Below are 24145 nucleotides of genomic sequence, written 5' to 3'. Positions count from 1 at the left end.
ACATGACAAGATTTAAATAAATACAAATTAACTTATCAGGTAAGTCAATTATTAAAATTTATTTTTTTGACAATATGTATTTATTCTCATTTCTGTTTTACTTTCTGACATTATTTCTTGTCTTTTTATTAATTTTACCATAATTTTATAGGTAAAAATCAGACTTAATTGCTACACAGTGTTTTACTCTTGATTTTTCTTGTACTGTATTACCTTACTTTTCTTTTGAAGTACTACAATTTTTTTTCAGTTTGTTTTAACTATTATCATATTTCAAATAAAACACAGTTTCATTACTTTTAAATTCATTGAATTTGTTGATGTATTATTATTATTTGTGTAAATATATTTAGAAAATTGAAATGCAATAAGCCTTTTACATCTCAAAAAAATCCACATCAAATTTTTTATAGCTTATTTCTAATTACATGTTTTCAAATATTTTTGATATACCTGATTCAAACTATTTTATTATGATACTATTTATTACTTATGCTAAATAATGACGTTTATTTACCATATTCAAAGATGTACAGAAATACAAAAATTTATGTAAAGTTTGTTTCATGCTTTAAAATACAAAAACTTATGTTATTGTATAACATGAAACATAATACTTTCAATGGTTATTACTTTTATAAACAATTATTTTTATTTGTTTTATGATACTCTGTACACAAGGACGATTAAAGAGATCACATTACAAAATGCAAAATTCACCACCATCTGAGCCAGTATCATCGACATCAAGAGGTACAGCTTCAACCTCAACGGCTGAAAATGGAGACTGGATAGAGAGAAATACAATTCGAAGCGCCGAAGAACTATGTGCTCTTCTTGAAGAAAGTGATAATGATATTTCTCTCTCATTAGATGTATGGTCAGGAGAATCTTACTACTTAGAAAGTGGTGATGATGATGATGAGGAAGACGTTGACGACCTACAACAACCTCTTTCAGGTAATACCAGCACACCCTCAGATTACCCTGTTTCAACCTTCAACCCCTCCTCCATCCACTTCTACCCAACAAACTACAGTACCGACAACACAACACACAGACAAAAACTGGCAGAGAGACTGACCTCAATTCAACACAGAACCATACACTAACTTACCTGGATTTGAAAATGTTACCTACTGGAAGTGACCCCAGACACTTCTTTGACTTTCTTTTTACAACAAATAAAATAACTGATCTAATATTGACAGAGACAAATAAACAGGCTCTTTAATTACAAAGTTCGTCAAAATCACCATGTGCCAGAATAAAAAATGGAAACCATTCACAAATAAGGAATTTTTAATATTTATTGCTCTGCTTTTTCATATGGGATCAGTTCAAATGCCATACTTTTTTTATTATTGGAGTACTGATGCTTTATACGATTTTCCTTTTTCAGAAGCTGTATGAGCCGTGACAGGTTCGCTGCAATATTACAGTCACTACATTTTGCCAAAATGTATAGCCCAGATGAATCTACACCAATTGAGACTAAGTATGTTGATTACTAGACCTTTTCCATAAAATAATAGATGAAACAATTATCCTTATACAAAATGTATGCATTGTCAAGTCGATAGTATTTTGGAGGGGGAGACTACTTTTTTGTATTTATATTAAAGGTAAGCGACATCAGTATAAAGTAAATATATATGTTAACATAACCTTCTGGTTTTATCTTAAGATGCATTGTGTGTACTGGAGCTTCCGATAAAGAAGTTGGTGGTCCAAATCAGACAGAAAATCTAGTATGTAAGCTCATGGACGATTGGACATTCTCTCTTCATGAATAACTACTACAGTAGTTAGGAACCCATCCAATCTCGTTTGCAAAAAACTAAAAAAGGTGAAGTAGAAGCCTTATTTTAAGATGATGCTGTTTGCGTGTTGAAGTGGAAGGACAAAAGGAAGTCATTATGATCAGTTCTGTATTTGGGAATGAAGTGATCGGTGTCCTATACAAGCAAGGGGATGACCCCTTAAGCCAGAGGCTGTGGTTAAAAGAAATAAATTCATTTGAAGCATTGACTGCCTTTTGTCCAGTAGAAAGAAAAACCTAAAATAGTATAAAAAATTAGGAATTCATACATGCCATCTGATTTTGATGGACAACAAATTTTTTATTTTTAAAATCACACACTAATTATTCCTTAAAAACTTATGTGATTAAGTCATTAGATCCTTAACCATAGCCTCATATAATCCAACAGCTGTTCCTTCTCAATGAAAAAGTACTGCTGTTCTGCAACATATCCCAAACGTTTCCCCATATAAAGAAGGAAAGAAGAGGGTACCCCAAAAAAAAATAATAATAGGGTATGTGCAGGTAAAAAGATCTGCAAAGACACAATGTATTACTGCCCAGTTTGTCCTGGGTTACCAGCCTTCTTGTGTCTCCGTAAATGTTTTGAAGAACATCACAAAACTGTTCTATAAACATTATACCGTTTCTGTCTTTTTCTTTGTTTTCAATATGTAGCCGTAAAATTAATCTTTTGTATTTACAATTTTTTAGAATGTTATTTTTTATATACTATATTATATTATATATAAATTTTTATATTGTTATTTTTAACTTTTTTTTTAAATACAAAATATATATATGTGTGTGTGTTTTATATCACGTGAATAATAAGTTATTTTAATAGAAGTACTTCTGATATTTACTTTTTAAAATAAATTATTGTTTACTGTTTTTCATAAATAATTATGTTGATTTATTTTTTAAATTTTACATTCAAAATTTACAGTTTTTGTATTTTACAAGTAGAAAAATATGCAGAGTAAATTTTTTAACAGTATAGAACTTATAACAGTATAATTACATGACATAAGATATAACATAATCAAAACAGTAATCATGACATAAAAGCAAACAAAAATACCTAACGTAATCAACAAAAATAACACAAAGATAATCAAAATTATTACACGTCAAATAGTGATAGTAATGTCGTAAGTAATAAATACAAATTACACATAAGACAGAGTTCAAAATAAATAATCGTTCGGAATTTTTCCCAGGTATATAAGCAGAAAACTAGTATTCAGACCCATTAAAAAAAGAAACCGCTAATTTTAACCCTTCTTAACCACTAGTCTTACATTGACAATCAATCTTATAAAATTCACTTGCAAATCCCTTTTGTTGTCTGTCTTAAAAGTTTATGAATGAAAACTATTGCATTATTTCTTTGACTTATACACATATAGTTTTACTGTAATTCACCGATATTATTTCTTGTATATTTGGATTTACACGTGGTGTCACCTTAATCGAATCGAACTGGATACTCTCCTCGCTATACTGACATCTGGCAGACTCACACCTGTGACTCTCCTTGCGGGACCGACGTCATAACGCCTCGCAAACTGGTTCGCGGAACTCCGCCGAACTAAATTGTAGCTGGTCTTCCGGAGCTATTTATACTGGTAGCCGCTTTATCTGCCAGACGGACCCAAGTCGAAACGTGAGAACAGTCGACCGAGGCTTTGTCCCAATGAATTCTAAGCCTGATCTCTTCTCACCGTATAACAGGTGTTCGTTGTGTGTTAAGAGGCAGTATAACAGAATAAAATTGTAAAACGGAAATATTCTTTATAAAATGGTTCTCCTTTATGTCCAATCATTACAATTCTTTCCAATCATTACATTTTCTATTACTTTTATAATAATTGGTAGGAATCCGTTACTCAGGCCCGCTATACCGGTCTTGTTACAGTATTTATAAAAAAAAAACTAAATAAATGAATATATGTACCAAACTATTCATTGTTAATTATTGCTAACTCTTGATTCAAATAGAAACATAATTTTTGTTTATATAACATATGTAACAGAAAAAGCAGTAATTTTATCTAATAAGAAGTGCTAAAAAACAAAATATATCAAGCAAGCACTATCAGGCCGATGGCATTTGCACATTGAATAACTCGTGGGTGAAATCAATATATATTCTACATTTATATATAAACATCAATACACAAAGAATATCTCTAAAGTAAAAACCGCTGGGAAATTTCTCTCCTTAAGATTGGCGAACCTGTGTCGTTCATGGCCACGCTAGTAATGTACACACAGCATTGCTGTCTGTAAGTTGTCGCCTTGTAGTATCCTTGATTACGTGTGAGTTAATACGTTATAAAATGAAAAGGAAAATCGATGTTGCCACCGACTGTGAAATACGTGGAGTCATACGTTTTTTAAACCATCAAAACGTTAAGCCGGCTGAAATTCATAGGCAGTTGGTTGCTATGTACGGTGACAATTCAATGACTGAAATAAAAGTCCGAAAATGGTGTGAAAGGTTTAGAAATAACAGAATTAATGTGTATGCTGGAAGAACGTGGATGAATCACCGAGGACTTGTTGAAACGCGTCGATCAAACGTTATTCAACGATATCCGACCTGGCCCTTCGTTTTCCTGATGTTTTAAGAGCTGTTATTGATCACATTGTTCATGACCATTTAGGCTTCGGAAAGGTTTGTGGACGTCTTAACGTCACAAAAAAATTCCGAATGGGATCTGCTTTCGAATTTTTGATGCGCTACACAGAAAAATGTATGAAACATGGATTTCGTATTACACGCCAGAGAGAAAACGGCAGTCAAGTGAATGGCGTCATCCTCAATTACCAACCAGACCAACAAAGGTCAACCAACAGCCATTTGTACGCAAACTGATGGCCACAGCCTTTTGGGATGGGTTTGGCATACTGGTGATTGATTTCATGCCACATGGAACGAGTATAAATAAAGTAGCCTACTGCGAAACTCTACACAAATTACAGCGCGCCATTCAAAATCGGCGACGTGGGCGGCTGACCGACGGCGTCGCCCTGCTGCACGATAATGCAGGTACACACGTTGCGGGTCCGACACGTGATTTACTGCAAACATTTGGATGGGAAATTTACGATCACCCTCCATATAGTCCGGACTTAGCTCCATATGATTACCTTTTATTTGTTTGGGAAACTGAAAGAAGTTTTGAGTAGTACACAATTCGCGAGTGACTATGAACTTAAAAATGATTTTAATTAGTGGTTAAAAAGACTGGCGGCAGAAGAATACGACGCGGGTATGGTTTGCTTAGTATTTCTGCCGCCACCACCCCATTCGGTCGCCCTAAGCCATAAGACCGAATGTCTGAACGCCTACTGAGCCTCGAAACAGTTCAGCGACCAGTGTCCTAACTAGCTCCTAGAGCTAATCTAAAAGCGTGAGCGGAATAAGCGTGGTACCATACACCAATCCCTTGCGTGTCCCACCACCCACTTGTCAAATATCACTGAAATGGGTAGGCGAACCCCGTCAACTACTAAAACATATATGACTATCAATAATTAAATTTATCTCGTCAAAGACAGCAATTCGCTGCCACGCCTAGGCTGCAGAATGCCAGCAAGTACCCGTCCACCATTAAAGCGCTTGGAGCCTTAATCTGGCTGGTAGCCTGCCATGTCTCTCGATTAGCTTCCTACAGAAGCGCAGTACGAGTCTTTTCCGTTAGGCAAACTACTGATGTCGGTTGAACTAAGCAACCGCATCTAGGAACTCACACACGGTCCGACAATGCGGCTTGCCGCTTGTGAGTGCCAATTTTCCCCTTGGCCTCTAAGTTCCAGGGTGGCCTAAGTTCAGGCCCTCCCAAGAGCTGGGCAGTTGAACATCATGTGTTCGTTCGATTGGACCTCCCCGCAGACGCACAGCTCATCAGCCGCCAGGTAGAACCGAAACAAATTTTGGTTTTAATTTACATGGTTGGAGAGCACTCGCACTCCCGTTGCCTTTAAAAACGAAGGAGAATAATATCATTCCCCCAAATCCTGTATAAACTTATACAAGGATTTTCCCTTAGTCGCGGCGTGTCATTCTTGCTGCCATGCTTCCATCTCGAGGCTGTAAAGTCTCCTCCGCAGGCGGGAGATGGGCAACTGTTCGAAATTTAGAACCGATGCATTGAGATCACCGTTCCGCTCCGGGACTGGCTCACCTCGAAACCGCATCCCAAGTACCTCGGGCCACCGACCTCTTCGCAATCTTCACATGGCTCCCCGAACTAACACCACTGAATCGATTGGGAGAGCCTTTCCCAATACGGTGATAGCCTCGTAGGAGGTTGTTTAAAATACAGCAATGCATACAATTAAGGCTCTGCGCTGGACACTCTTTAAATTTTGAATACGTGCTCATTTCGTTGGATATTCATATCCAACCTATGCCCCCAAACGGGCGCCGCGTAAGAGGTCATGCTTTCGAAGACACCTCGGTACACCATGGACATTTGATGGCCAGACAATCCATAGTCCTTCCGAGCCATTCTCGAATAATGAGGTTACTAAACAGCAACTTCTCATCAAACAAAACACCTTGGTACTTATTAACTGGAACTCGGCTGATTACACAGCCTTTATACTTAATACGGGGGTTACGACTATGATAATTTGTCTGCACCCTTAAAACGCATAAACATCGTCTTGGACGCAGAAATGTTTAAATTTTGATTGTCCATCCAGCCCTCTGCGGTTGACAAAGTTGCCTGTGCTCGGTATTCTAGCTGCGGTCGTGAGTTACCACGAACTAAAAGAAGACAGTCATCGGCGAAAGCCTGGGCCGTGACCCCTTCCGGGAATATCAGTCCCAAAATTCCGTTGAATACCATGTTCCACAAGGGACCGAGAACGGAGCGCTGCGGGCTACTCCTGGTGACAGACTTTTCCACAACTACGTGCGCATCCTTAAACAGAGCCGTGCCATCAGACAAGTAGTCACGTAATACGGCCTGCACGGCTACAGGAACAATGCGGCTTTCCAACTCATAGAGGAGAGATCGCTTCACGGCCTCTGGCCCCGTGCTGTAAAACTTGTATTTACTGCTGCCGGTAGCGATTGCTTCAACAAGTACAGCGTGCCTACGTTCACGTCATCGGGGCTGACAACGATCAGTGGCTGTCAGTCTAACCTGCGTTACTGTGGGGTTTAGGTAACACAGCTGCGTAGTGTTGCAGAAGTGCCACTGTCGGCGAATAATCTCATCCGGCAATCTGGATGAGATTTCTCGAGGACTTGGTTGGTTTAGCCAAGGACTTGGTTACCGGTGACCCCTTCCTGCCGAGATCACTTGCAGTCCCCGCCGAGGCCACGATCCTCTGTTAAGGAGGTCACGGAGGTCTCCACGAGAGAGAAGATGGACAGATTGATGGGAGAGGGATTCTCTTTTTTTTCTTTTTCAAGAGAAAAAGAAAAAAAGTATTAGAGTAAAAAGTATTAAAGTATTTTTGTATTAGATTATTTTCATCTACTTTGAACATTTATTTTGTATTAAATTGGGGTAATGTTAGGGGAAGCTTTATCTTCTTGTTTGATACTTTATTATATATAGTAATATATTTATTTAAATATAACTATTTCTCCCTTTAATATTTAATCTTATTAAATATAAAGTTTTCATTTATAAGTGCTATATAAATTTAAAAAATTATTATATAGTATATACTTATTTATTTTTAATTAAAGAATTTAATTTAAAATAGATATTTATTTGAATGTAAAATAGTTTTTGTAAAGATAATCATCTAAAATTGGATACTTAATTAATAAGGGTTCAATTTAATTTCATTTTTAATTAAATTAAATAAGATTTTATTTAAAATAATTTAATGCATTAAAATGAATTTTAAAGTTTAAAAAACCTAAGGAAGATAATTATATTAGAATAAGTATATTTAAAAATACATAATTATTAAAAAAAAAACCTCTGGTTTAACTTTTATTTTAAGTTTCAGTTTAATAAGATAGTTATATATGCTTATTTAAATATTTATGTTTAGTTTCTTAAAAACAGATTTATTATTATAATATCTGCATCTTTTATATTTAAATCAAGTGTATTTTATTACATTTTTTAACGTTTATTTTTATCTATATAGAACCCTTGTTTTTTTTTTATTAAATTGGGGTAAGGTTAGGGGTAGCTTTATTTTCTGGTTTTGATGCTTTAAATTGTTAGCTTTTAAGATTATTTTCATCTATTTTGAACTTTTATTTTGTATTAAATTGGGGTAATGTTAGGGGTAGCTTTATCTTCTGGTTTTGATGCTTTAAATTGTTAGCTTTTGAGATTATTTTCATCTACTTTGAACACTTATTTTGTATTAAATTGGGGTAATGTTAGGGGTAGCTTTATTTTCTGGTTTTGATGCTTTAAATTGTTAGCTTTTAAGTTTATTTTCATCTATTTTGAACCCTTGTTTTTATGTTGCATTAAATTAGACTAATGTTAGGGGTAGCTTTATCTTCTGGTTTTGATGCTTTAAATTGTTAGCTTTTGAGATTATTTTCATCTACTTTGAACACTTATTTTGTATTAAATTGGGGTAATGTTAGGGGTAGCTTTATCTTCTGGTTTTGATGCTTTAAATTGTTAGCTTTTAAGTTTATTTTCATCTATTTTGAACCCTTGTTTTTATGTTGTATTAAATTAGACTAATGTTAGGGGTAGCTTTATCTTCTGGTTTTGATGCTTTAAATTGTTAGCTTTTGAGATTATTTTCATCTACTTTGAACACTTATTTTGTATTAAATTGGGGTAATGTTAGGGGTAGCTTTATTTTGTGGTTTTGATGCTTTAAATATTTAGCTATAATTTTATTTTCATCTATTTTGAACCCTTGTTTTTTTGTATTAAATTGAGGTAACTTTAGGGGTAGCTTTATTTTCTGGTTTTGATGCTTTAAATTGTTAGCTTTTAAGTTTATTTTCATCTATTTTGAACCCTTGTTTTTATGTTGTATTAAATTAGACTAATGTTAGGGGTAGCTTTATCTTCTGGTTTTGATGCTTTAAATTGTTAGCTTTTGAGATTATTTTCATCTACTTTGAACACTTATTTTGTATTAAATTGGGGTAATGTTAGGGGTATCTTTATTTTCTGGTTTTGATGCTTTAAATTGTTAGCTTTTAAGATTATTTTCATCTATTTTGAACCCTTGTTTTTATGTTGTATTAAATTAGACTAATGTTAGGGGTAGCTTTATCTTCTGGTTTTGATGCTTTAAATTGTTAGCTTTTAGGTTTATTTTCATCTATTTTGAACCCTTGTTTTTATGTTGTATTAAATTAGACTAATGTTAGGGGTAGCTTTATCTTCTGGTTTTGATGCTTTAAATTGTTAGCTTTTGAGATTATTTTCATCTACTTTGAACACTTATTTTGTATTAAATTGGGGTAATGTTAGGGGTATCTTTATTTTCTGGTTTTGATGCTTTAAATTGTTAGCTTTTAAGATTATTTTCATCTATTTTGAACCCTTGTTTTTATGTTGTATTAAATTAGACTAATGTTAGGGGTAGCTTTATCTTCTGGTTTTGATGCTTTAAATTGTTAGCTTTTAAGTTTATTTTCATCTATTTTGAACCCTTGTTTTTATGTTGTATTAAATTAGACTAATGTTAGGGGTAGCTTTATCTTCTGGTTTTGATGCTTTAAATTGTTAGCTTTTGAGATTATTTTCATCTACTTTGAACACTTATTTTGTATTAAATTGGGGTAATGTTAGGGGTATCTTTATTTTCTGGTTTTGATGCTTTAAATTGTTAGCTTTTAAGATTATTTTCATCTATTTTGAACCCTTGTTTTTATGTTGTATTAAATTAGACTAATGTTAGGGGTAGCTTTATCTTCTGGTTTTGATGCTTTAAATTGTTAGCTTTTAAGTTTATTTTCATCTATTTTGAACCCTTGTTTTTATGTTGTATTAAATTAGACTAATGTTAGGGGTAGCTTTATCTTCTGGTTTTGATGCTTTAAATTGTTAGCTTTTGAGATTATTTTCATCTACTTTGAACACTTATTTTGTATTAAATTGGGGTAATGTTAGGGGTATCTTTATTTTCTGGTTTTGATGCTTTAAATTGTTAGCTTTTAAGATTATTTTCATCTATTTTGAACCCTTGTTTTTATGTTGTATTAAATTAGACTAATGTTAGGGGTAGCTTTATCTTCTGGTTTTGATGCTTTAAATTGTTAGCTTTTAAGTTTATTTTCATCTATTTTGAACCCTTGTTTTTATGTTGTATTAAATTAGACTAATGTTAGGGGTAGCTTTATCTTCTGGTTTTGATGCTTTAAATTGTTAGCTTTTGAGATTATTTTCATCTACTTTGAACACTTATTTTGTATTAAATTGGGGTAATGTTAGGGGTAGCTTTATTTTGTGGTTTTGATGCTTTAAATATTTAGCTATAATTTTATTTTCATCTATTTTGAACCCTTGTTTTTTTGTATTAAATTGAGGTAACTTTAGGGGTAGCTTTATTTTCTGGTTTTGATGCTTTAAATTGTTAGCTTTTAAGTTTATTTTCATCTATTTTTAACTTTCATTTTGTATTAAATTGGGGTAATGTTAGGCGTAGCTTTATTTTCTGGTTTTGATGCTTTAAATTGTTGGCCTTTAACATTATTTTCATGTATTTTGGATACTTTATTTTGACTGTAGCTTTAGTTAGGGGTGACTTAAGTTATTGTCATTGATTAAGGGCCGAAAGTCCTTTTTTAATGTACTTTAATTTATTAATTTATTTGTTAATATGGCTTTAAAGTTCCCTGTGTAATATTTTTTTTTTTAAATTTGAGTTTGTTTTAAAATTTGGCTTTAAATTTATAACGCATGTAAATTTTTGTTAGGTTAAATAACCTTATGGTGAATTTTTATTTTCAGTGTTGAAGTTTTTTAATTTAATTTTTTAATTTAAGTTATATTTTTTAGAACCAAAAAATGTTGTGCGAGCATTTGCGGTTATTCCTCAGGTTCAAGTTAATTTTTTTAGAATTTAGTCTAACTTTAATTTTAATATTTTGTATTTAGGTGAAATTTATATGATAAATTTTTTTTCTATGTAAATTTGAATTTAAACCAGAATTAGATACCCTGTTATTCTTAATTAGTCATTTTTTTCTAAGGTAGTATATTTTTATAATTGAAATTTAATAGGTCTGACGGTTTTTAAATCTTTTTAGAGGAACCTGTAATTTAAATGATATTCCACGATTTTTTGCACCTTTTTTTTGTTGTATATCTCTGTTGTTGGGTGTAATGAAAATTTATTTTCTTTTTCTTTTTAATAAATTTATGTTAGGTCAAGATGCAGTTATAAGGAGGTTATTATGGGTTACATTAATTTTTGTTTTTGGTTTTTTTAATTTGATTAAATTTGAATTTTGGATTTAATAGTAATTTTTTTAATTAATTTTTTGAATTTTGCTCTTAATTATGTACATACCGCCCGTCACTCTCATAAATTGAGATAAGTCATAACAAAGTAGATGTACTGGAAAGTGTATCTAGAATCAGATTTTGGGTTATTCTTATTTACAATAAGCTTGTTTACTGTTCAATTCAGTTGAGTCTGATAGGTTTTTTCTTTTTTTTTATCTCTTTTTTTTAATTGATTTTTTTTTAATTTAGTTAATTGTACTGTATGTATTGGATTAATAAATTTTATTTTAGAATAATAATTTTTTTTAGTACCTTTTGTATCAGGGTTAATTAACTTTTAAATTTTTTTTCCGGAATAATGAAGATCTATCTTAATCTGTATTTTATTGTAGAATAATTATTTATAAGTTTGGGATTGTTTTGACATGAAATTCATTTCTTTTTGTATCTGGTTATCTGGTAAATTGATTTAATCGAGAATTTCTTTTTGTTAATTTTTTTTTTCATATTGAAATTTTATATTAAGGTGGATAAGCTCTTTTTTTAATATAATTTTTTTTTCTTTTTCTTGTTGGATTAGAATCTTTCATTATTTTAAGTTCGTTGTAGATTAAAATTTAATTTTCTGTTTATTTATTTTTTTACTGGATTTTAATTAATTTTTTAATTTTTAATTATGATTGAATTAGTAGGTTTAAACATTTTATTTATGAATTAGGCAAAAAATAATTTCGCCTGTTTATCAAAAACATGTCCTTTTGTGATTTATTTAAGGTTTGGCCTGCTCAATGGTTTAAATAGCCGCAGTATTTTGACTGTGCTAAGGTAGCATAATAATTAGTCTTTTAATTGAGGTCTGGAATGAATGGTTTGACGAAAATTATACTTTATTTTAAAAATTTAATTTGAATATTATTTTTGAGTTAAAAAGCTTAAATTTAGAAGAGGGACAATAAGACCCTATAGTTCTTTATTTTGGTTACAAAATTTTTTTTTTAGTTTATTTCTTTAATTTTTGTGGGTTAAATTTTGTTGGGGTGATAAATAAAATTTTAATCTTTATTTTTTTTTACATTTTTATATGAAGTTTTGATCCTTTATTTTGATTAAAAGATTTAGATACCTTAGGGATAACAGCGTTATAAATCTGGAGAGTTCTTATTGATAGATTTGTTTGTGACCTCGATGTTGGATTAAAAGTTTCTGTGGGGTAGGTTTTATAGTTTTGGGTCTGTTCGACCTTTAAAATTTTACATGATCTGAGTTCAAGCTGGCGTGAGCCAGGTTGGTTTCTATCTTCTTTAAAATTATTCTAATTGGTACGAAAGGATTTTTTGTAATGTAATAATTTATTTACTAATTTGGCAGATTTAAGTGCTTTAAATTTAGAATTTAATAATGTATTTTTACAGTTAGTAAATGATTATTCTTAGTTCTTTTTTTTAATTTATTTTTATTCTCTTGGGTGTTGCTTTTTTTTACCTTGTTTGAACGTAGGGTTTTAGGTTATATTCAATTTCGTAAAGGTCCTAATAAGGTTGGCTTATTTGGTTTATTACAACCTTTTAGAGATGCTTTAAAATTGTTTAGAAGAGAATTCTATTTTCTTGTTTTTGGAAATTATTTGATTTATTTTTTTGTACCTATTTTAGGTCTTTCTGTTTCTTTAATTTTTTTATTAATATTTCCTTTTAGTTTTAATTTCGTTGGGTTTTCTTTTGTCTTTTTTTTTGTTCTGGTTTGGGGGTTTATTTTATTATAATTGCTGGTTGATCTTCTAATTCTGTTTATTCTTTATTAGGTTGTATACGAAGAATTTCTCAGAGAATTTCTTATGAAGTTGTTTTTTTTTTGTTATTTTTTGTTTTATTTTATATTGCGAGTCTTTTAATTTAAATTATTTTTGTTATTTTCAGTCGGATGTTTGATTTGTTTTTTTTCTTTTCCTTTATTTACGATTTTTCTTTCATGTATTTTGGCTGAAACTAATCGTTCTCCATTTGATTTTTCTGAAGGTGAGTCTGAGCTAGTTTCTGGATTTAATGTTGAGTATAGATCATTTATATTTTCTTTATTTTTTTTGTCTGAGTATAGAAATATGATATTTATGAGATTTTTTACTTGTTTAGTTTTCTTGGGGGGTGATTGTATAAATTTTTTTTTGTTAAGGTTATTTTTATTATTTATTTTTTTGTTTGGGTTCGTGGGTCTTTTCCTTGGTATCGTTATGATAGGTTATTATATATGTGTTGAAGGAGATACTTACCTGTTACTTTAAATTATATTTTGGTTTTTATTTTTTTTAGGGTTTTTTTGTTTTTCATTATTTTAAGGTGATTAAAAAGTTAATAGTATTTTATACTTTCACATAATTTCAAGTTACATTGCTTTGAGCTTATTAACTTATATTTTATCTCATATCTCTGCGGATAGTGGGTAGACAATAAATAATGAAAAGTAAATTGTGGTCAGGATTTGTCCTGTAATAATATATGGTTCTTCTACTGGTCGAGACCCGATTCATGTAAGTAGGATAAATGTATTAACTATAATTCAAAACATTATTTTATTTATTGGGTAAAATGATCTTGTTTGAAATTTTATTTTTAAGGAGAATGGTATTGATATAATAATTATAATTGATATGATTAGGGCTACCACTCCTCCCAATTTTCTTGGAATAGATCGTAAAATTGTGTATGCAAAAAGGAAGTATCATTCAGGTTGAATGTGGGGGGTTGTTCTAAGGGGATTTGCTGGTGTGAAATTTTCTGGGTCTATAGTAAGAAATGGATTTGTATTAATTATTATTATAAAAGTTATTACTGTTACCACTATTCCTGTAATATCTTTGGTTGTAAAATAAGGGTGAAATGGAATTTTATCAATATTGTTTTTTATACCTAATGGGTTGGAGGATTCTGATTCGTGTAGGAATATTAAATGTAATATTACTATTATTGATAGAATAAAAGGTTTAATGAAGTGAAATGTAAAAAATCGGTTTAGTGTAGGGTTATCTACTGCAAATCCTCCTCATACTCACTGTACTACTATTTTTCCTATATAAGGAATCGCTGAGATTAAGTTTGTAATTACTGTTGCCCCTCAAAATGATATTTGTCCTCATGGTAAAACATATCCTATAAATGCGGTTGCTATTAATGTTAAAAGAATTACTGATCCGGATATTCATGTTTTTTTTTAATTTAAATGATCCGTAGTATATTCCTCGTCCTGTGTGTATAAAAATTAAAATAAAGAATAATGAATGCTCCATTTTCATGGATGTTTCGAATTATTCATCCGTAATTCACTTCTCGTATAATGTGTACGATTCTTTTAAAAGCTTTGTCAATTCTTGGTGAATAATGTATGGCTAGGAATAATCCTGAAACAATTTGAATCATTAAACATATTCCTAGTAGTGATCCAAAGTTTCATCATAGTGAGATATTTGATGGTCTTGGTAGATCAATTAAAAAGGAATTTAGTGGTCTTGATTTACATACTGATTTAAACATAAGTTTTTTTTAATGGTCCTTCGAATGTTCTTACAATATTATTTACTGAAATTATTGTAATAATTAAAATTGTTATTATTGTGAGTGTAATATTTATCTTATATATTCTAAAAAATTTTCTTGTTGATTTTTCTTCAGTTAATTCGGTTATTATTTCCTTTGTTTCATTTAATTTAATAACTGTTTCTGTGGTTGGGTCTAGTTTACTCATTATAATAGTTGTTAATGTTAATATTAATCAAATTGAAAAAATTGTTATTCTTGGTTTAAATTTTTCATTCGATACAATTCTTGATATGTATATGAATATAATTATTAATCCTCCTACGGTTGTTAAAAACATAATGTAAAGGTATCATGATGATTTAATTTTTGTGGAATTGTTTCTACACATTAAGGCTGTTTGGAAAATTAATATTGATCCCAGTGACATAGGGTGTTTTAATATTGGGGATAAAATAATATTTGATAAAATTATGTATTTTGTGAAAATTCAGTTTGTATTTTAATATAAAATATTAGTTTTGGATACTAAAGATGATTTTTTCTTTACTGATTTTGTTTAGATAAATTTTTTTAAAATTATGATTTACAAGATCATTGTTTTTTTTAACTATCTTAAACTTTACTTATGATAATTATTTATTTTTTTGGTTATTTTTTTAGATTAATTATGTTTTTATTTGTTCGTAGGCATTTTCTTTTATGTCTTTTAGCACTTGAATACTTATTACTCTATTCCTTTTTCTTTATTTTTGGATTTATGGGTTATTTTGATTTTGATTATCTATTTGGTGTTTGGGGTCTGTGATGGTGTTTTAGGTCTTTCTTTATTGGTTTTTTAAATTCGTAATTCTAGAAGAGATTACTTAGATAGATTGACTTTATGTTAAAATATATTTTTTTTTTGTTTTCTTTAATCCTTTTTTGTATTTTAAATAATTGATTTGTGTATTTGGTGGGCTTGTTTTTTTTTTTTATTTCTTATTTTTTTATAATTGATAGGGTATCATATATTTTTTGTTGTTTAAGTATTTGAATTTTTATCATTTTGTTTTATTATCTGTTTATTTACATTATTATTTTGACTTTTTGTCTAAGGTTTATATTTTTTTGTTATTTTTTTTATTTTTGGATTTTATTGTTATTGATTTTTTTTTGAGTGCAAATTAATTCCTTTATTTTCATTAATTTTTGGATGAGGATATCAGCCTGAGCGTTAAATTTTTTACACTCTTTTTGGTTCTTTCCCTTTTTTATTTAAATAGTTTTTATGGTTATTTTAATTATTTATTGAATAATTATTTGATGTTTATTATTTTATTTTATTTTTTTATCAGGTTTCCTTTATTTTGGTTTCATTTATGGTTACCCAGGGCTCATGTAGAGGCCCCTACTTCAGGTTCTATAATTTTAGCTGGTGTAATATTAAAGTTGTGGGGTTATGGATTTATTCATTGTTTAGGTTATATTTATTATTTTTTATTTAATTATGGTTATTTTTTTGTTAGTATTTGTTTTTTTGTTAGAATATTTTGTATAATTCAAAGTTCTTGTTGCTTATTCTTCTGTTTGTCATATAAGCCTGGTTATTTGTGGATTATTTAATATAACTGGTCTGGGATTTGTTGGTTCATTGTCTTTTATGGTTGCTCATGCTTTTGTCTCTTCAGGCCTTTTTTTTTTTGATTGGGGTTATTTATGATCAATTGGGAAGACGAAGATTCTTTCTTGTTAAGGGATTGCTTAATTATTTGCCTTCACTTAGTTTTTTTTTTTAATTTTTATTTTGTGTTATGAATATGTCTTGTCCTCCTAGATTGAACTTATTTTCTGAGATTTGTTTAATTATTTCTATTTTAAGATGGAGATTTTTTTCAATTATTTTTTTAATATTTATTTTATTTTTTTCTGCTTGTTATAGAGTAATAATTTTTTCTTTAACTCAGCATGGTTTGTATTCGGGTGATTTAATTTTAATTAATTCTTGTTGTGTTCATGAATTGTATGTTTTGCTTCTTCATTGTTTTCTTATTTTTTATATAATGTTTGATTTGTTTTTTTTTATTTTGCTTATTTATTTTAATTTAAAATTTTGATTTGTGATGTCAAAGATCTTTTTGAGGATAGGTTATGTTTTTCTGTTACAATCTCTTTTTTTTGGTATTTATTTATTTGAATATGATTTTTTTTTTTTGAGTGATTATTTTTTTTTTTAGTTCCTTTTCTGAGTTTAATTTTTTTTTTGATTGAATTTCTTGTTTTTTTAATGTTTTTTGTATTTTTAATTAGAGGTTGTGTTTTATTTTATAGTCTTGGTTATATAAGAGGAGACTTAAATTTAGTTCGGTTTTATTATTTGGATTTTTTATTTATTTTAAGTATGTTTTTTTATTTTAATACCTGATTTTATTTGTTTATTATTGGGTTGAGATGGTCTTGTGCAATCCTCTTTTTTCTCTTCAAGAGAATCCCTCTTGTGCATTGACGGATTGCACGAAAAATCCGGCCAAAACCTCTACGTCGAGCTGTGTGGGAAAGACTTCGGTCAGAACCATGCAGGGAGAGGAAGGCAGTGGAGGGCGAGCCAAGACTGAGAAGCAGCTCCTTGGGAAGTCGAGGATGGCGGAGTACAGCGGTGCAGTGGTCGGCTCTGTCCCGGAGGACTCCGGTGCGAAGCCTCACTTGAAGGGGTTTAGCTCGGGATCCGAAGGGACAAGGCGGATCGAGGGTATACGGTCCGCATGGGCCAAAATATCTTCAGAAAAGGAGTCAAGGAGTTTAGACAGCTGGTCAACTCATACCTTTCGGAATGTTCCTTGATGGTTACTGAACTGGCGTTAGAAAACGAAAACCTCCAGGGCGCAAACCGAGCACTTGATTCAGTCGTTTCTCGACTGTCGGGTAAGGTGGATCAGGTGGTGGAAGGAGTTAAGAACCTGAAACCGAAAACGGGGAGGGTCCTTGGCGTGATCCACACTTCTCTGAAACGGGTGGAGGAGAAGGTAAAAAAAACTTGTCTCCCTCGCTGCGGTAACAGCCGCGCCGGGTCCTAAGCGAGTTAGTCCCCCTCCGAGATTCCAGGCGCCGGCTACAAAATTAAGCGAGCCACCGTCAAGGTGGTCCCTATGACTCCTGGTCCGGGGGCTTCGTCTGCGATGACAGAGCTGACCCTGAAGAAGGTCCCGGACCCGCGAAAGGAAAGGTTCCAGATTTCCCGGATCACAAAAACAAGGGACCACGGAGTCGTCTTAGAGGTTGTTAATGAGCAGCAGGACTGAAGGCTCAGTTGCTGGCCTAGCGGAGGCCGAAAATATTGGTCTACGATTTGCCAAGGGAAACGTAGGTAAAGGAGCCTGAAATCCTCAGGGCTATACACAGCCAAAATCCTATATTGGATATAGCTGTCGAGGACTTCCTCAAGGGAACCAGGGTGGTCCGGCAGTTGGGACGGAAAGAGGCCCCGAAGAGCCACTGGATAATTGAGACTGCAAAAGATCCGGTAGGTCTTGATGGCCGGTGATCGGCTGTTCCTTGGGTGGATCTTTTGCAGGGTTGTCGACCATACAGAAGTACCCCGGTGCTTCAAATGTCAAGGCTTTGGGCACACCTCTCCCCGCTGTAAAGCACAATCGGAGATATGTGGTCCTTGCACCCTTGCGTGGCACAGGGCAGTTAACTGCCCTAATAAGACCGCGCCTGCAAAGTGCGCTCCCTGTGCCTTGGTGAAAGGCTTTGATTCCGGACACCGGGTCGGTAGCAAACAACGCAGATCGCATGACATAGCCCGGGCGAAGATCTTAAACAATTCGGCGTATGGCGACGCCTGAATTGGGGGAAGCTTTCGAGGACGGTCGTCACCTTGTTGAACGCTTGCGCCTGGGGCAGTTAAACCTGCATCATTCCCGGGCAGCCATCAATGAAGTCATGAGGATCGTTGAGGAGTACGACCTCGAGGTCCTCTTGGTCCAGGAGCCGTACACGGTCGGGATAGGGTGGTCGGCTTCCACGGGGTTGATGTTATTCATTTTCGTGGGGAATTGCCGCTCTCTGTGATCGTGGTCGGCTCGGTTTCGTTGGGTGTCTTTTGCATGCCCCAGTTTTCTGATGAGCGGTTCACCGTTGTGCGAGTCACGAGGGGTACGCTCGATGTCGTATTGGTGTTGGGATACTTCCAGCTTGGATTGAGTATCGATGACTTGTTGGCGAAGTTGGGGCTGATTCTGGACGGTCTCCCGGACATCAGAGTGCTGGTTTCTCTGGACGCTAACGCCAAGTTTTCCGCCTGGGGTTCACCACTCACTGACCCCAGAAGCCTGTGGAATGTGTTACAGTTTGAGGGCAAGAAGATGTCCTCCGTTAAAGCCATTACTGGCAAGGAACGGGGAAGGTGGTGTAGCGACCTGACACGCTACGAGGCGGGATCTTCTCCCCTCGGGGGGGGGGAATTGAGATGACCCCAGAGGCGCTAGTCTCGCACAGTTCGGTGAAGCCAGGAACGTGTTCCTGGCTTCAACAACTTAATGAGGCAGAACAACCCCCGACTTTCTCTTCCAAACTGGGGAAAAATTACATCGACGTCATCTTGGTGACGGTAGTAGTAGTTGGATTGTCTGGCCCGAGGACATTGTGAGTGATCATAGACTTATAACCTATGAGATCGCTTACGGTGGCGTTTCAAGAGCTCCAGATTCGGATCGCTATAACCTAAGGGGCCTGGATCTGCACAGGTCGTGGCTGCCTTACATGGGTTGGAATGGCGCATAGAGCATAGGGACGAGGTGAAATTGACAGCGTTCTACGGCGGCCTCGGCCAATGGATGGACCCTTAGGTAGTGGCTAGTCCGCTGATCGGAGAGTGCCTGGAGCCATCGTGACCGCTGCTTCCGAGGAGTTGTCTGTTAAACGCAGGCGGAAACCCGGGAAAAGTGGTGGTCCTCTGACCTTAGCGTGCTGCGCGCAAGAGCTAGGAGAAGATACCAGCGTCGCCCCCTAATCAAGATTATCGTTGATGATGTGGGCGCTGAGGGTCTGCGGATCTACCGGCGCGCCCATAATGAGTACCTTCATGCCATTATTGAAGCCAAACTCAAGTTTTGCCAAGACTCCATGCGTGAGTTGCAGCGCAATCTCTGGCAGCTCGCGAAGTCATGTTACCGGCCAAAGCAATTGTAAGTGCTTTCCAGTGTTCGATGTGGGTTTGGTGGTCGTGACCATACTTTAACATCTGTGGTGACTTACCAGGCGTTCCTGGATACTGTTTCCTGATGCTCCGGAGGGTGAAGGAGAAGTCGACGTTAGGGCGAATGAGACATCATTCCCTGGCGTACGGGCTGTGGAACCCGTAGATATAGACCGAGTGGTTTTTCGAATGACGTAGGACTTGATGGACATTCAAAATTGAAGGATTTCTGTGCCCAACACGAAGTTTATGCTTCTCAAGGGTTCAGACAAATTATCATACAGTCGTAACCCCCTTATTAAGTAAAAAGGCTGTGTAATCAGTCGAGTTCTAGTTCATAAGTACCTAGGTGTTTTGTTTGATGAGAAGTTGCTGTTTAGTAACCTCATTATTCGAGAATGGCTCGAAAGGATTACGGACTGTCAGGCCGTCATTTGTACATGGTGTACCGAAGTGTCTTCTAAAGTATGACCTATTACGCGGCGTCCGTTTGGGCGCATAGGTTGGAAAGAAATCGAGCACTTATTCAAATTTTAAGGAGTGCCCAGCGCAGAGCCTTAATTGTATGCACTGGTGTCTTTAAAACAACCTCCTGCGAGGCTACCACTGTATTGGGAAAGGCTCTCTCAATCGATTTAGTAGTAAAAGTTGGGGCGGCTATGTGAAAATTGCGGAGAGGCAGGGCGGCCGAGGTATTTGGTATGCGGTTTTGAGCCGGGCCGGAACGGTGATCTCAATGCACACGTTCTAAATTTGGAATAGTTGTCCATCTCCCGCCTGAGGAGGAGGCTTCACAGCCCCTCCATGAAAGCATGGTACGCCACGACTAAGGAAAGGTCCTTGTATAAATATATACAGAATCTGGGGGGATGGTATGCCTCTCCTTCGTTTTTAAAGGCAACGGGAGCCCGAGTGCTCTCTAACCATGTAAATAAAACCCAATATTTGTTTCGGTTCCACCTGACGGCTGATGAGCTGTGCGTCTGCGGGGAAGTCCAGTCAAACGAACACATGATGTTCAACTGCCCAGCTCTTGGGGGGGCCACCCTGGAACTTAGAGGTCAAGGGAAATATTTTGCCACTCACAAGCGGCGAGCCGCATTATCGGACCGTGTGAGAGTTCCTTAATGCAGTTGCTGTATTCAACTGACATCAGTAGTTTGCCTAACGGAAAAGACTCGTACCGCGCTCCTGTAGGAAGCTAACCAAGTCATATGGCTGGCTACCAGCCAGATTAAGGCTTCAAGCGCTTTAATAGTGGACAGGTACTTGCTGGCATTCAGCGGCCAAGGTGTGGCAGCGAATTGCTGTCTTTGACAAGAGAAATTAATTATTGATAGTCATATATGTTTTAGTAGGTTGCGGGGTGCGCCTACCCATTTTAGTGATATATGACAAGTGGTTGCTGGAACACGCGCAAGCAAGTGGTGTATGGATCCATGCTTATTTCGTTCACGCTTATAGGTTAGCTCTAGGAGCTAGTTAGGACACTGGTCGCTAAACTGTTTCGTGGCTCAGTAGTCGTTTGTGCAAACATTCGGTCTTATGCTTTAGGGCGACCGAATGTGGTGGTGGCGGGAGAAATGCCAAGCAAACCAATCAAACCATAGAGGACAGAACTCCAACATAAGGAAGGAAATGCTGCCTCTATGTCAATAAAAATTGCCAAACTTATTTACAATCGGCGCCTTCCACCTCGGCAAGAGTATTTAAGATGCAATCCTCGGTGCAAGCTCCTTTCATGAAGCCATACTGGCCTCGATTTAGAAGTGAGTTCATATCGATGTTTTCTCAGAGCCGTTCCACAACCAGCCTTTCAAGCAACTTGCCGATTACCGGCAAGACGCTGATGGGTCGATAACTTCCGACCTCACTAGGATCCTTTCCTGATTTTAAGAGCATCCTCACCAAAGCCACTTTCCATGTTGGAAAGGAACCCCAGCTTTGGCACTCCGAGAACAGCCTGTCAAGCGGCTTTCTTATGATAGGCAGTAGATTATAGAAAATTCCGGGTCAAGTTGGTCAATCCCCGATAACCTTTTCAGTGCCATTCGAGAAACCACTCGATCTATATCTACGGATTTCACAGCCCGTACGCCAGGGAATGGTGTCTCACCTGCCCTAACGCCGACTTCTGCTTCCCCCTCCGGAGGATCTGAAAACAGTATCCAGGAACGCCTGGTAAGTCGCCACAGATGTTAAAGTGTGTTTACGACCACAAAACCCGCATCGAACACTGGACGACAGCATATGCAATGGCTTGCGAGCATATCGCTACGTATACAATGGCTGGTGTATCGCTACGATAAATGTTTTTATTCATGTGGCGATTATATAGAGAAGTAGTATAAGGTATGTAAAGGGTGAGCAACATAAAACCGAACAGATAATTAAACCGCTACCCAACACTATTTATGAAAGACTCTCACACAACTAGCGCGACTAGTGGATGTATTTTTTACTACTGATTATTACTGCCGTTTGTCAGCTGGTTACGTGTCAGTGCAGTATATGTTTTGTTGCAGTGCAGAATTGTGAGTACATTGTGAGGAGTGTGTTTGTGTAAAATGCCATCAAGGCCTATATTCTTTCTGTATCACTGAAAGAATCACTCACGTCAAGTAGAAAAATTTCCGATTGCCTGTATCCCAGTGAAGTTGCATACACGATTTAGTTATAAAATGGCTTACAACAGGTTCGGTTTCAAATGCAAAACGAAATAGACAACTTTCCGTTAGGACTCCACAAGCCATTACCGATATTGAAACGAGAATTACTGCCAGTCCAAAACAAATCACTACACAAGTTATCCCAACAATCTGGTGTTAAATACACATCTTGTAAAATTCTTCATGAATTAAAATTGAAACCATACCGCGTTATAACTGTGCAACAACTGAAGGAGATAGACAAACCGAAACGACTTTTTCAACTGGCTTCTAGAAAACATTGTTGGTGAACAGATAGACCCGTTGTCATATTTCATGACAGACGAGGCATGGTTTCATTTATGACGGCCACGTTAATTCGCACCAGGTATTGGATGGCGAGTAATCCTCACAAGATATTTGAGCGTCCACTTCACGATAAGAAAATTGATGTTAGGGTGCCGTTTCCGGTAATCATATAGTGGGATCAATATTTTTTAACTGGACGGTCAATACCCAAGTTTACCTCACAATTTTCGAAGAAATCTATGCGCAATTAACTGATAGTGAAAAGGAATACAGCTTCTTTCAACAAGACTGAGCAACGTGTCGCACATCAAACGTTTCACGGAATTGCGTTCATACAGCTTTCAGAAATGAACGAGCTGTCAGAAGAGGACGGTGGCCTCTACGTTCCCCAGAGTTGTCTACTTTTATTTCTTTCCTTTGGGGCTACTTAAAGGAGAGAGATTATGCATCTAATCTCCACAATGTTGATGAACTGAAAATGAACATTCAACGAGAAATCAATGTAATTGTCAACAACGTTTTAGCGTCAGACGACTGACGCAATATGATCAGCGAGCACAAAAGTGCATCGATGCCCAGGATGGTCATTTTGAACACCTTTTCTAACAACAAGGTAAATAAATGCAACATTTAAATTACGTTTTATGTTTTTTTTTAATTTAATTTATCCAGATCATAAAATTTCTTCCAACATTGCCTACCGATTCTGCAGCGGTTACGTTACGGATTCGGTTTTATGTTGCTCACCCTGAAGTTTAAGAATAAAAAATAATTACAAAGTTTTCAGAATAATTTTTTTTACAATGAAACAATCTTTACTTTACAGATAACCTCTCGTATAATTTCCAGTTAAAAATAATATTGAAAAATAGTTTTAAAATTACAGAGAAAAAAAATTCTTTACCAGCTTTGTTGCGTTCACGAAACATTGTGACGAAATGGGTTTACATGGTCTACGATAGCGTCCATCAATCATCGGCTAAGTTACGAATACCAGTGACTACGGACGACCATCGTAGTCCATTATAATAAAGTAGAAAAAAATTAAAAATGACAATAAGAATGGGTTTTTATTTAAATTTAAAAGAATCCTTTTTTAAAAGAAAAAAAATTGTCAACCAGTAACATTTTCTTTTGCCAGCGTCGAGTGTTAAATGAAATGGGAATTACTATTTTTAGACACACACCTTAAAATTTGATCATTATTGAATCTTTTAAATTTACTTACTATTCATATATATGACTTGAACGGCAATAAT

General features: G+C 34.8%; 1 pseudogene; it reads left to right on the top strand.

Annotated features, from left to right (window-relative positions):
* The first annotated feature begins 707 nt into the window (after nucleotides 1–707).
* Nucleotides 708–16846, top strand: LOC142324198 (NADH-ubiquinone oxidoreductase chain 4-like; annotated as a pseudogene).
* The last annotated feature ends 7299 nt before the right edge of the window (nucleotides 16847–24145 follow it).

The sequence above is a fragment of the Lycorma delicatula genome, chromosome 4, assembly GCF_047948215.1.
Source record: "Lycorma delicatula isolate Av1 chromosome 4, ASM4794821v1, whole genome shotgun sequence".
Classification (NCBI taxonomy): domain Eukaryota; kingdom Metazoa; phylum Arthropoda; class Insecta; order Hemiptera; family Fulgoridae; genus Lycorma; species Lycorma delicatula.
The sequence above is the reverse complement of the archived record's forward strand: the minus strand, read 5'-3'. Positions and strand labels throughout refer to the sequence as shown.